At 38.6% G+C, this 14,498-nt stretch overlaps 1 long non-coding RNA gene across 1 annotated transcript; it reads left to right on the forward strand.

The window, feature by feature from the left end:
• The first annotated feature begins 605 nt into the window (after positions 1–605).
• On the forward strand, positions 606–14,417 carry LOC308187300. The gene is made up of 4 exons (XR_013944592.1): positions 606–729; positions 1,029–1,158; positions 12,476–12,686; positions 14,203–14,417. It is a non-coding gene; the product is annotated as an uncharacterized lncRNA (long non-coding RNA).
• The last annotated feature ends 81 nt before the right edge of the window (positions 14,418–14,498 follow it).

Below are 14,498 nucleotides of genomic sequence, written 5' to 3' on the forward strand. Positions count from 1 at the left end.
CCCCCCACTGGTATCTTCAAAAGATTGTAAGATATTTTGGAAAACTAATTGCTGATTTTGAAAAGATGATGCAATTGTGAGTTCAGCTAACCTTTTCCCAACTCAGGAGGTTGGGATGAATGTAAAGAGCATACTTCTATCTTGCTTGAACCACTGTGGATTAGATTTTTAGGGAATTTAGGCAAATAACTATCCACACAACCCCCGGGGAAGAAGTAGATCCAGCAGACTTCTTTCACTAAGTAGTCTTTCCTATAACATGTAGTGCTGCAATGCTTGATTTTCTATCTTTCTAACCATGTGATCCAAAAAATCTTGATATGCCTATTTTACAGGAAAACTGAGACAGAGTAACTGGCGTGCATAAGAGTACATGACAAATTTGGTATCAACAAGCATTTTCCAAGTTGTAGCCTAATCATCCAATCTTCCAACTTCTCTCTTAGTCCTCACAGCTACCCCTCTTCTGTACCAGTTCTCAGACACACCTGGCAGTTTTGCATCTCCAGTGCAGGTGTTAGTTTGGATATAGAAAAATAGCTGATACTTGACCTTGTTTTGCTTTACTTTTGTACTTAGAGTAATCTTAGTTTCTTAAAATATAGCGTGCCAACATCAAGGCTATCTTTACACCCTAACCTGCCTGGCTGACAAATAAACAGCATGACTGCACATACTATGAATGGAGGCATCACTGGAGAGCACTGTACATTTTTCTGCCCAGGCAAGGTAAGTAGTGAACGAACCTACAGACTTCTCAATGCTGTTGAGACACACAGTGAGAATGAGAGCAAGGACAAGCCCAGCATCCCATGCAGAGTTTTGATTAGACCATCTCCCTGTCAGCTGGGAAACCAGACATATAAGGTGCAGTAGGCAATGTGTGACTGTTACAGGAAAATTACAAGAGTTACAATTGAAGGCTTGTTCCCAACAGAGGAGAAAAAAGGAATTGCGGGGCTGTCTCTGCCCTTGGATGCCCCTCTGGGTACCGGGAGCTGGCAGTGACCATGCATTTTTGTGTGCAGGTGTCCAGGAGGCTGTGGTGACCTGCCTGAACAAGCAAACCAGGGAGACTGCAGATGAAACATTGTGCATAATGAGCCGCCGTCCTCCACAGCTGCTGAAAGCCTGTAGCCTGGATCCCTGCCCCCCAAGGTATGCATCTTGTATCTTATCACCAGGAGTATATGTTTTCAGGACGTAGGAGAGGTGTGATCATCAGTGAAGATGGCAAACTAATCAGAAAGCTCTTCATGAAGCTGGGGCAAGCAGGATCCATCTGGTTAGGATGCTTAGATGCTAGGTCTGGAAATGTGTGTATAAACTAAAACTTAATATTTGCTACCACTTGATTTTTTTTCAATATTTTGAACAAACATGCTCTTACTTCTGCATTTCAGATATTAATTTCTAATTCTTAGCTTGTTCTGTATATATTCTTAATTTTCTTGAGAGTATTAATTCACTGCCTCAATGGCAGGATTTCACTCTAGAGAGAAAGTTTTCCCAAGAATAATGATAAAGAGCATGCCTTTGTTCTTGAGCCAAATTCAGTGATAGGTCAAAAGTTTTGTGGCAGGATTAATTTCTTCTCAGTAGCATTATCCTGTGAGATTAGCTACAGGGGCTTATAAATGGATTGTTTTACTATGCATCATCGCTTCCTTTTAAAAAAGGAGGAAAAGAAAACAACCATTATATCTTCCATTTACAGTACTGTTGAAGTAACTTATTGTATCAGTTTAAAAGGAATGCCCAATACTTTTTAACTAATAAATATTGAATGATGAGAAGATGAGGTGTATAAAAGAAGCATAAAAATGTGGCCTTAACTGCTGAAAATGTACTGTACAATTCTGTACAATACTTACACATAAGTAAAGATTCATACTTGAAATAAATTGAGGAGGTGTTTTCATTTACAGTTTGATTTGGAGTGAATTAACTACCTATAGAAGGAGTGAGACTGATTAAACAAAGTGTGCTGAATCTGCCGAGTAGGTCTGTCATATCTGCAGTAGCAGAGTAAGCTGTTCTATTTCTGACCATTAAAATTTCCATCTTCAATTAAGTGATCCATTCCTGATAACTTCCTAGTCTCTCTGCTAACATTGTTAAGCATTCAAAATCTCACTGACAGAGGAGTTTGTGGTGTGCAATTACTCATTAGAAATGTAGCTAAGCTGACTTATTTCACAATGTCACCAACTGTTTGTAGAGCTTACTCATTCACAGCCCTGGGAACAATTTGAAGCACTTATAGAGAGGTGAATGACAATGTATTTAATTACTACCCAGCTTATCCACAGATTTGTATTGTTTTAACTATATTGGACAGAGGATTCGTTTTTGTTTTTAATTTAATGAGAATCATAGAATCATGGAATCATTTAGGTTGGAAAAGACATCTAAGATCATTAAGTCCAACCATTAACCTAGCACTGCCAAGTCTACCATGAGACCATGTCCTTAAGCTCTACATCTACAAATCTTCTGAAGACCTCCAGGGATGGTGAGTCAACTACTTCACTGGGCAGCCTGTTCCAACGCCGCACAACCCTTTCAGAGAAGAAATTTTTCCTAATACCCAACTTAAACCTCCCCTGGTGCAACTTGAGGCTATTTCCTCTTGTTCTATCACTTGTTGCATAAGAGAATGTACAGACCCCCACCCCACTACAACCTGCTACAACCATTTATAGTAGTCACACTGTCACAGCTCCTGATCTAAACAAAGTTGTTCTTATATGTCAGACAAGTTTATTCCTCTTCCCACAAGGAAGCGGACTGTACTGTCTAAAGCTAAGATTTTCTCCAAGATCTAAGAAACAGTTTCTCATTCAGAGAAAGTTAGGGGAGAAGTGTATTAAACTGCCATTCTATAGACCCTGCATTGTGCCCACAGATCAGTACTGTTACAGCTATTTGAGTCGAGATACAAAGTGTTTTATTAGAAATTTGATTTTATACGTAGTAACCTCTCTGACACCATCATTTTAAATATAACCATAACCTTTCCTTTCATGTATTTTTGGGTTAGACTCAAATCTTGGTAGATTCTCCCATGAATCTAAAAACTTAATTATGTCTGTTTCATTTCGTTGTCAAATGAGTTTAGAACATTCTCACTCTGCATGAGGAACTCCATTTTTTTATTGCAGAAAAATGAGTAAGTTACTAAATAGATTATCAGTACAAGCATCAGGGTCTCAAAGGGGAAGTTAAAGAAACAATATTGGGTCTGGATGTGCCCTTGGAACAAGATTCTTGCATTGCCTGACTGTTGCAAAAATTGGGTGTTGCAAAAAGAACTGCAAAGAAAAAACATTCAAACATAAGCAGGCATTGGGAATCTCTCAAGTTCAGCCTGTCCTGGTTCCAGTTAGGACAGAGTTAATTTTTCCTCCTAGTAGCTGGTAGGGTGCTATGTTTTGGATTAGGATGAGAAGAGCGCTGATAACATGCTGATGTTTTAATTGTTGCAGAGCAGTGTTTACACCAGGCCAAGGACTTTTCAGCTTCTCGCTCTGTCCTGCCAGCGGGCAGGCTAGGGGTGCAGCAGGAGCTGGGAGGGGACAGACCCAGGACAGCTGACCCAAACTGTCCAAAGGGGTATTCCATACCATCTGATGTCATGCTAAACAATATATAGGGGTGGCTGGCCGGGGTGGGGGCGCCGGCTGCTTGGGGATAGGCTGGGCATCGGTCAGCAGGTGGTGAGCAATTGCATTGTGTATCACTTGTTTCTTACACATTATTATTAGTAATACTATTATCATTATCACTATTATTATTATTGTTATTATTATATTCCTGTCTTAATAAACTGTCTTTATCTCAACTCACAGGCTTCACTTTCCCGTTTCTCTCCCCCATCCCAGAGAGGGAGGGGGGAGGGGGAGCGAACGGCTGTGTGGTGTTTAGCTGCCAGCCGGGTTAAACCACAACACAGCCACAGTACCATAAGTATATACATACATTCTCCTCTTCTCCTGCTGAGAGAGAGAGAGAGAGAGATGCATGCCTGATTTTGAAAGACAGCCTGTTTGTACCTTTTGCACTGCTAGAATAGTTCAAGAACAGTTCATCCTAACAAAAATATTATCCCTGTAATACTGCCAGCCAGGTCAGCAAGAAGCTCATGTTATCTGCTGTTTCTGTGGCAGTACTGCTCACAAAACTTGGACTTGTTAGAGAATTACTTAAGCCCACTCACTGTTGTCTGAACACTGCCTCATTCATGAATCTGCTTTCTTTGTCCATTCAGTCTAGTGATGACATCTCCTTCTCTTCTTTCCTGGACTGATCATTTCAGGAAAGGAATCTTTGGACTTGAGGAGAGTCCTATTGCTCAGTGGAACAAAACCACATGTTCATGAATGTTGATCTTACAGATAGGCAAGTCAGGTTTCTTGTATATTCTTTCCAAGCCATTTACATGTATTTCCAACAATCTCATTTCTAAAATGCTTCATTTTAGATATTGTACAGATTACAAATGATCAGTTCATTGCCCATCCTTCTCACCTGCTGAGCTTTTTCTTTCTTTGTCTTCTGGTATCTGCAAGCTTGTTGATTTCTTCTTCAAGAACAGCTGTTTTTTAACATTTTCCATATGGCATAAACTTAGGCCTATGAAAAGGTGTTGGCTTACAAGACAGAGCCAAGCATGGAGTGCACCAGTGTGAACAGAGACAGGGAGCTTTGGACATAAAGCAGCTCTGGTCTGGGTAGCGGGGTTTGAACTTAAACTCTCCCTCTACTTCTTCAGAGAAGTGTGCGAGAGGACTTCATAAACTGGTAGGCACAATATATTTGACAAATTAGTGGTTCTTGTGTTTTTGCATTACTTTGGTGTAGGTTTAGGGCAAGGGATATTATCCTGCTCCACTGTAGTTTCCAAAATACGTGTTCCACCCTGCAGTCCTCATTCATGGCCTGCCATCTGCCATTACAAGTACAATTTGTGCACTTTCTGTCTTATTCCTCAAACCTTCCTGTATTACCTCTTAACTAGATTTCCACCTTTACACTACATACTCTGCTTCACAACTGTTTACTATATTCATCTTTGAAAGGGGTTACAGAAGACTTAGTTTCAGTGTATTACACATGAAGCACTGAACAACATCCTCGTAAGAAGTTGATGCTTTGAGCATTAGCCCAAGTCTAAACTTGAGCCAAAAAACAACTCATTTGTTTATCATGCCTAATCTGGTCTGTGCACCTATATCAAACACAGCCATTGCTACCATTTATCTCAGTGTCTCAATTATCACACAATGTAAAATTCTTCTGTGAGATACATTTCTGTATTCAGTATGCCTGCTAATCTCTCAAAACAGTTCTCTGCCAAACAGATTCACTTACCTGAAGTTGCCATTCATGTTGCCCCATATGCATTCTGCATCTGCTGTAGTCCCTCGAAAGACCCACTGGACAACCTCTGACTGTTCAAAATGTTGGCATAAAAACACAAACCCTCTTTTCTGACCTGATCTAATGGTTGATGAACTCTGCCTTCAGTTCAAGGAGAAGCAAGAGTTATTTGCTGTAAGGAACCATATATTGCTTGAAGTATGTCAGAAAGTTACTCCAGCAACCAAAATTGCCATTTGTAGAGTTGTTGCATATTCCATTTACCCTCTGTTCTTCTTTGACCTCTGAGTTCCTCCTGTATTTTCCTCCATTTGGCTCTGTTATATAAATATTGGCTCTCTGCCACTTTCAGCTATAATGAACTGCAATATTCACTGATACCAATAAGCCTAGAGAGTGAATGCAGGCCACTTCTGTCATCTCCCAGAACACTCTCACTGAGCCTTTGATCTGCATGCATGTGTTGGCTGCATAGGCTTCTCTTTTAATGGATTACCTTCACTTGCAAGGAAGATGTTTTTTGAAGAAAAGATCCTTACTCTTCCTTGTGCACAGCAGCCCCCTGAATCTTACCCTGCCTGTTGCACAGAGCAGTTCTGCTCCCTTGTCACATTAGAAATACTGAAAATTAGGCTGTAAAATTTTGTCGGACTAGCACTGGACAACAACTAAGTATGACTTATTTCTCTGTTGCTACTCTTAATTACAAATAACTTTACCTTTTAAGTTTTATTTCTTAATAAAGTATCAACTTTTTCAAATATTAGTTACATCTCACTTTTCCTCTGAGATATATGCATACTTTTCGTGTATTTCTAATGTTATCTCTAATCTCTAACACAGACTGAGTTATGGAAGTAGGGAGATTACTTCCTAGAGACACGACTCAATGTTTTACCATCCATTCTTAGCTCTCACACTTCACTTCAAAGGAGTCTGATTTTACAGTGAATAATTTAACAGCTGAATGGAAAATTAGTTGTATTTAAATCATTACTTTTTATGCCCCTTTCTTTGAAACTAGTTCGATTATAAAGCCAGGAACTCACCTTGGAGTCCTCATCTTAGTCCTGTAGCCTCACAGGAAACAATGCTTCCCATCCAGGATTAACACTAATTCTCTCTGCTGCCCAAAGTTGAAGATCACATTCTGAATGGTATTTAAGACCTGACACTGAAGATACTTACTCAACCCAAGAAAAATCTGCTAAAGAATTCTCATGAAAGCTTTTCTCACTAATAAAATAGGAAGATGTGCCACAAACACAGCTCCAGATCAATAACAGAAAAGAAAGGGAGAAGTATGTGCTCCCATTAGACTTCTTCTCACTATGCAGCATCCCATGCAGGATGCACAGGCTGAGGACAGGAGGCAGCCAATATTAATGTAGTATGTGATTTAGTCCATTGCATGTGCATATACACAGCTGCCACCACTCCCTTGTGCACTGAGTAATGTTTCTATGCAGGCAGGTGTCAGATGTTAAGTAAGATGCTTCCAGGCAAACTTCTCTCCACACTGATGAATGTTTATTTTAGAAAGAAAAAAAAAAAAAAAAAAGAAGAGTTCTTTTGTATCACTTTCATATGGTTTAACCGCATAAAAATGACAACAATTTCATTTTTTTAGAACTAGTTTGTGAGGTCTTTGTGTAGAAGGGTATTTACTTCTCCTGTGCAGTATTCAATTTTCTTGGCAGTGCTTAAAGGGATTCTGTCAGGACGAACATTGTGTATCTCTAGAAAATGTCCTTCACTTATAACACCTAACAGCTTAGTATGCTTTGTTTTTACCATATATACCATGCATACAGGGACTGATCCAAAGCCATTCTCTCCACAGGGATGCTTTGGTTCAAGCTTATATATTTTTTTTTTAAGTTCTGCCTACATCGTTTACTTTTTCCAGGCTGACTATGGGGGTGCAAGAGTGTTTTGTTCTGAAAGGTAATGGCTCCACAGGGGCAGCTGCTCTGATTCTAGCAGCCTCTCCTGCCATGAGTAGCTGGTTAATAACTGGTGTCATTTTCTGGTCTAGCTAGCTAGCAGAATTATTATGTGGGGTCCAGTTTCTGTAGAAAAGAGAAGGAAGTTTCAAAACTGAGGCAACAGTACATTATTGTCCCTGTTGTTATTTGCAACACACTAATGCCTAGAGGCTCCTGTCTAGCTGGGAGTCCCATTGTGCTAGGCAGTAGATAAAGACAGAGAAAGAGATCATCCCTGCTGCAAAACTACAGACTAAGCAGACAGCATGGATGAAACCCAAGAGAAAAGAAAGTATTGTTACGCCTTTGCAAATCTGAAGTTGGGAAATGTGGGAGAAGAGCATGAAGCCCAGCACTTGAGTGTTCTCATTGTACTCAAAGGGGCTATTCACAAACTCACAGGCTAGCCTGTGTCTCAGCAGTGCTGGTCTCAGTCACCTCTGGAGTCCGGTGAAGAGCCAGGAGAAGGGTTCTGTTCACGCAGTCCCTCGGTTCTTCACCCGAAATGCTTAGCCACGATATAGCATTGCTACTTTTTGTCTTGTCACAAGAAAGAGGGAAAGTTCATTTATAAATAAAATTAGTTGGATAGAACTATTTAGAAGCTCACGCTCATGTTAAGTGTTAGGGGCTTTTTTGTTTTCCCTTTAAACAGCTTGACATTGGGTTCAAGTGTCCAGGCTATGTTCTATTGAATATGTGAGCCCTCACAAAACTTGAAACTCCTTGAAGTATAGCGTGTTAAAGTTGAATTTATCATTTGCAGGCAAGATTTCTGTTAAGTATGTTGAAAGAATGTTCTTTATAAGAAAATGGCATTATTAGCTATTTTTTAAAAGCACCTCTAATATTTTTACAGTAATGGCAAAGAGTAATTGTGTTGTGATATAAATATAGATTTTCAGATCATTGGCCCCTTTTTTGGCAATTTGGAGCTTTGCAATTGTTCTCTTTCTTTAATTTAAAGGATCTGCAAATGCTCATGTTTTAAAAGATACTGAGCATGATGAATTGTGGAAAGTGCATGTTTACCTGAAATTAAGCACATGCATAAGCACTGCCCAGAGAAGCCTGACTCACTCAATAAGTATGTTCCAGAAAATTAGTTACTCCTTGACCTATAAAAATTACAATAGTTATTGATAAAATCACTATTTAATAACATATTACAGATTATAATTATAATTCATAATATGAACTGACTGATATTTCCTAGCTGGGTATTATCTTTTCCTAAAATATGACCATTATTAATTCACTTTTGTTATTTTATAGTTACTGGAGGTGCAAGAAATTTAGTGCTCAGGTTGGTCTGGCTTTTCACGGTCTTCTGTTGAGTTTTAGACCACACGCATAACATTGTGTATAAAAATTAATAAATAAAGGAAAACCACTGCTTTGAGCAATCAAATCAGGTTCACTAGTTCATTCAGACAAATGTATGTGTCCAAATCACCAATTCTAAAAAGTAAAAATAAAAAATAAAAATTAAAAAATACTGAGGCATCGCAACAGTCTGCAAGAAGCAGGAGATGGTTCATCTGGAAAGTGCCAAGTTTCTATGATCAGTTTAGTGTTTTGAATTTGTGATGATACCTGAAATAATCTGAGTTTTAAGACCATCCTCTGCTCACTACACTTTCCTTTTACCTTTTGAACGCCGTTGTTTGTTTTTTTAATGAAATACAACAATTGAAATATTTTAAAGACTAGGTTGTGCTTAAATACATAACTGCTATTTAGGCATTTAGGAGATGGAAACAGAAAAGTGATGAAATCATAGACCTAGAGCTAGGACAAGCCAGGGGCTTGGGGGAACAGATATGCCAAAGTTCTGCTGTGAAAAAGGCTAAAAAGCTACTGCTTCTCTGTTGCTACATATTCATATAGGTTTGGGCACTAGTGGTGGAGAAAGAAGGAGGGATCAAAAGAATATTCCAGAACAAACCCATGCAATCTCTTCAATGGGCTTTGGTAAGCACTACAGGAAGTACCAAACCAATGACTTCAGCTGGACTATAAACTAGCAAGAATGCAAATTTTTCCTAAAGTCTACCCCATAACAACAACCACAGTCAGCGTACAAAGATGCCAAACCCAATTGTGTGAGCTTTCCTTAGCTTGATCCTGTAACTACCTAATTTACCTTTTTAAGTGTAAGATTATCCTACTTGAATTTTAATTCTGGCATTATCAGTTGCATGCAGGATATCATGCCATTCTTCTCCTTTAAATTTATTTTTTTATTATTTTTTGCAAGTCATACTAATTGGAAAAGTCAGTTCGGTGTGGCCAAATCATCAAAAATATAAATAAATAAATAAAAAGACAGAGGAATGTGCAAATAAAGACCATATGAAATAAGAAACGGATTATTTGAGCTCACATTTCATAACACTCTACAGTAAGGATAAAACTGTATTACTGCAGCAAGACAATACTAAAAAAAATTAAAAATAAAAAGAATTACTATCTCCAACAGAAGAAAGATAGGTTATAAACTACTTGTAGTAGTACTCTCCTACCTATTTTACAAAGTGGTGCAATCACCTTTAGCTATTATAAAATAATCCTACAGTCCTGTGATTCTATTCAATAAGGTTATCACTGATCTCTCTCTATTTGTGTAGGACTGTGAAATTCTGCCAATCATCTATATCATCTGTGATTTTGGTTACTTGCATATCCCTACTCTACTTTGCATATCCCTACTCTATTCTACATTCTTTGCTTTGTATCTATGAAAGCCCAAAAAGTCAATGAAAACACAAGGGTAAGAGAGAATTTGACCTCATATTTCCTGAGCACCTCTGAGAACTCTCCTATTTAGAGCAGCTGGAAGGAATTGTGAATAAAATTATATTATGGGTAGGGCAACAGATGCAACCTGCAACAGAAAATTCAAACATTAGGAAAAAAAATCCTTTCTCTTTATTGAAATGCAACATTTCTTTCTGGAAGAAGAAACAGTCACACTCTTCTGCAGAAGCCAAGATCTCCAAAGAGTTTATGTGGCCTGCTGGCCACTGAGATGTGAACTGCCAACAGAAACATTGTGCTCTTATACCAATAACAAACAATGAGTTGCTGGAGGCAACAGCTATTACCATCACTTGAATAAAAGCAACTTTAGCAACTAACCATGTATGAAAATAGATTCTGAAATAAGAAAATGCCTTCTTTTCAGCACCTACTCAAACATCTCAGTTTAGATCGTGCCAAAAACTGAAAGGTAGCTGATATCCACATTAATTCTGACTGACAATTTTATGGGAAAATCTGGGAAGACCTATCCCCCAAGATCATTCATATGGAGAACATACTCCAGATTAGTTTAGCTGGCTGCCAGATGTCACTCCTATTCCACTGCTAAATAGCTCCCAGTATCAGACTTAAGTGGCCTTCAGTGTATTACAGACTGGAAAGTGGCCATAACAACTTCTTCCTCACTATGCAGGGTGTATTGATTTTTAGAAAGGGTTAAACACATTTTTCTGGTTGTTAATGGCAAAATGCAGAATAGAGCTGTGGCATTTAGGGAAGAGGAGGTAGATTTCACTACCAAGGCTGTTGTCTAAAAGCAAACTAGAGTGTCATTAATATTGCATACAGTGATGCTCAGGGCAAATCCTGTCCTACTATAAAATCAAAGTAATCAGCAGATGGGGCACAGAAGGGGAGCAGAGTGGCGTTTTTGGCCTTTGCATTATTATCTACTGAGGAAAATATATTTCTTACCTACAATCTTTTAAATTTGTTTATGGATATTATTGAGAGAGAGGGAACAAATACACAGCACAACTTTATAAAATAAAAAGAGAAGTTAGAATAGTTCTGTGAGAGTAGGATGATGGTTTTTTTTCCATAAAATGTTTACTAACATGGTGCATTTTAAACATGCTGAGCCGTTTCCATTGACTGCTAATCCTAAACTATCAGAGTTTTTCCCCATAGCTCCTTCATAAATTCTGCTTCTTGTTGCTGACATGTTTCATAACTTTCCTTCATTGTCTCCCTCGGTCCTGTTGGAGCCAGAGGGTGTCTTTCATCATCATCACTCCTTTTAGTTTCTGCCTGGCTTTGCTTTCTACAAGGGCAGGTTGTCTGAGCTTTCCTTGTCCTGAATGTTTAATTTACTCCCCTGACAATCAGTTTCAGTAACATCATGCAGGCAAGAAAGCTATTCTTCAGGATTAGAAAAAGTGTCAGTATCTGGCTTTTGTACTTTCGTTTTGGATGTAGGAGTATGCTCATGTCAGTCTAGTGTTTTGTCTGAAGTGGATGGGAAGACTATTCTCTTATATTCTCACTCTGAATACAAGACTTCTTTGTATATGTGTTTCTGTATATCTCTGAATTGCCTTCTAGTAGAGTACAAGAGTGAGACTTGACATTTTAAGCAATTTTCTGTGTATCGCTGACAGAATTAGAGGGTGTTTTCGGTACTGACAAACACCAGAAATCTGGTTTTCATGTGATAAACACTGAAAATGAGCCATGAAAAATCCTGTTGATTCAGAATTTACACAGCTAGCACAGAGAAAGGTTGGGTCAGTAGTAGTTGTTTACCCAGACAGTAAAGAGGGTCTTTCTGCTCTCCTGTTACATCTTTCAAGGCCATAGCACACCCTACTCAACAACAAGAAAAAGCCTGCCAGGAACCCCAGAAACTCCCCCGGATTTTCTGGAAGAAATTCCTACTCAGGAATTCATCGATGTATTCCTCTGATGAATATTGTTACTAGCTTTTTTTCTTTTGGTTAAAGACAGAAAAGAACCAGCTAATGAAGTCCATTCAGTCTTGAAATACATTATCTAGGCTCCTGCCCATCAAAAACTTTTAATGTAGAACACAAAACTTGTTCTTATGATATCGCAGGAGTCCAAGAGACCTGAAGCCCAAGAGCTTCTAACAAAAACCAAAAATGCAGACGAACAGTTAATACTCTTCTTAACCTCATCCTTCAGCTACAAGAAGGGTCACTTTGGTCAGAAAAGGAGAAATCCCTTTCATTTACTGCTTCTTCACTCCGTCATTTTGAAAAGAGAAGGATTAAGGCTACTTCATATTGTGCTTAAGGTTTTCTCTCCTGACCCCTTCACAGATGGGAGATTGGGAAATGGAGCACCTGCAGTCTTACCTGTGGGGTTGGATTGCAGACACGAGATGTCGTCTGTTCTCACCTATTATCAAGAGAAACTAACGAGACCGTGATCTTGGCAGATGAATTGTGCCATAAACCTAAGCCATCCCTCGTGCAAGCCTGTAATCGCTTTGACTGCCCACCCTCCTGGTATCCTACAGAATGGCAAGAGGTAAGAATGTGTGAGTTAATCTCATTTTATGATTATTAAAATAGTCATGCATGATCAGTAGATTGTTTTGAGTTAGCCTATTAAGAGGATTCATTAATCATTCTAATGAGCTATTAAAAAATGAAAAAGTGTGGCTTTTTGCTCCTTAATGAAAATGAATCAGGATTTTCAGAGGCAAATAATGGCCATTGCTATTTCTAATGCAAGATTACTGAAAACTTTTAATGGCTGACCATAGGTTCCAAACAAAAAGATCTGTAATGTGATCGTCAGCTGGAGTCAGTGGATTCCAGTTAGTAGTGAATTTCTAGGTTTCTAGGAACACAAAGCTACAACAATCAGGGAGGAGAGGATCTCTGGAGCATGATGGGTATTCCTTCCATTCTCAAATAAGAATTTAGTTTAGGGCAAGAAACACTCCTCATCCTTCAAAGTCACAAATAAGTGTGAGGTACTTCACGAAATGCATGCCTTTTTACACTAATATTGAAAATTTCAGTCTACTCAATGGATCTGTACAAGGCTTTCTGTCTTTGGTAGGCTACCTGAAATAAGTTTATTTGCTGCCATCTGGTTGCAAATGAAAATACACAATTCAAAAGACTTAAAGGTGTTTATGTTGGATATGATACTGCAGAAGGAAGAAATTATACTGTTGGGCTGTTGAGAGGAATGGGAAAATTCACTGTACAGTGGAGGTGCAAGCAAAATGTCTATTTAAACCTTCAGTTCTGCTGGGTGTAAGGATTCATTCCATGTTATCAAAAAGCCATGAGCAGTTGGCACTGTGCTTACATATTACTCCCAGTCTCCATCTATAAAATCTGCCTTTGACTTAACAGCCAAGGAGATGTTAATGTACTTACCTAATGAAGCTGTTAAATCTGTGAAGCCATACTTCATGGGAGACCTCTGGATTTGGGCAGCCTTCCCAGTAACCAAAATTTATGCCAGCCTGATGTTCTGTCAAAACTAGATAACTAGCCTATGGCATTAGTCCTTTGTTTAAAACAATTGAGTTATATTTCATGCTTTAACATTAATTTGTCTACTGATATTCACATACACATATTTGCTTAGTTGTACTTTTCAGTGTTGCTAGGCTGTATCCACACATGAATGCTATATTGGTAAATAGCTTTTTACTAACACGTAATATAATAAAGTTAGCATATGCTATAAGATGTGCCTGTGCTAGTTAAAAAGCCTATAATTGGCCATAGTCCTTACAGAAAGCAATTTTCTGCAACTTTATTTGAACAGCCAGAAGAGACATTCATTATATGATACTCAATGTCTTCCTCAATAGTGTAATCACACACATTTTTGCCTGTCTAAAGTAATGTTTTAGGCATTTTTTATATCTGCACAGAGGCTCTCAATCTTGTTGAAAGATGAAACAGATCTTAGGGAGGATGGCACTCAATTAAGTGTAAAGGCTTTAACAGGAATCAGGAATTAAATAAGACTGTCCAGGTTGCACCTCTTGTGTTAACTGCTGTCTTCTCTGGACTAGGTGGAGACAGAGGATGTGTGCTGCATTTCACTGCTGTGGATTAACTAAGGTCCTCTACACTTTGCAGGAAGGACAGCTGTATATTCAGCTCCTCATTATGTGGCCACTGAATAGTTCTTGTGACTCCCTTTTACCAGGAGAAAATGACATAAACAATGCACTTCTCTACATGTAGTCATCTGCCTCTGTTGAGAACAGTATAGTGCAAGAAAAAATAAATTAATCCACTAAAATTAATTTCCATCCTCTCATTTTTTAAAGATGTCTGTCTTCCTTCTTTGCACCACCAACCTGTG

The sequence above is a fragment of the Anser brachyrhynchus genome, assembly GCF_964034855.1.
Source record: "Anser brachyrhynchus genome assembly, contig: SCAFFOLD_679, whole genome shotgun sequence".
Taxonomy (NCBI): Eukaryota; Metazoa; Chordata; class Aves; order Anseriformes; family Anatidae; genus Anser; species Anser brachyrhynchus.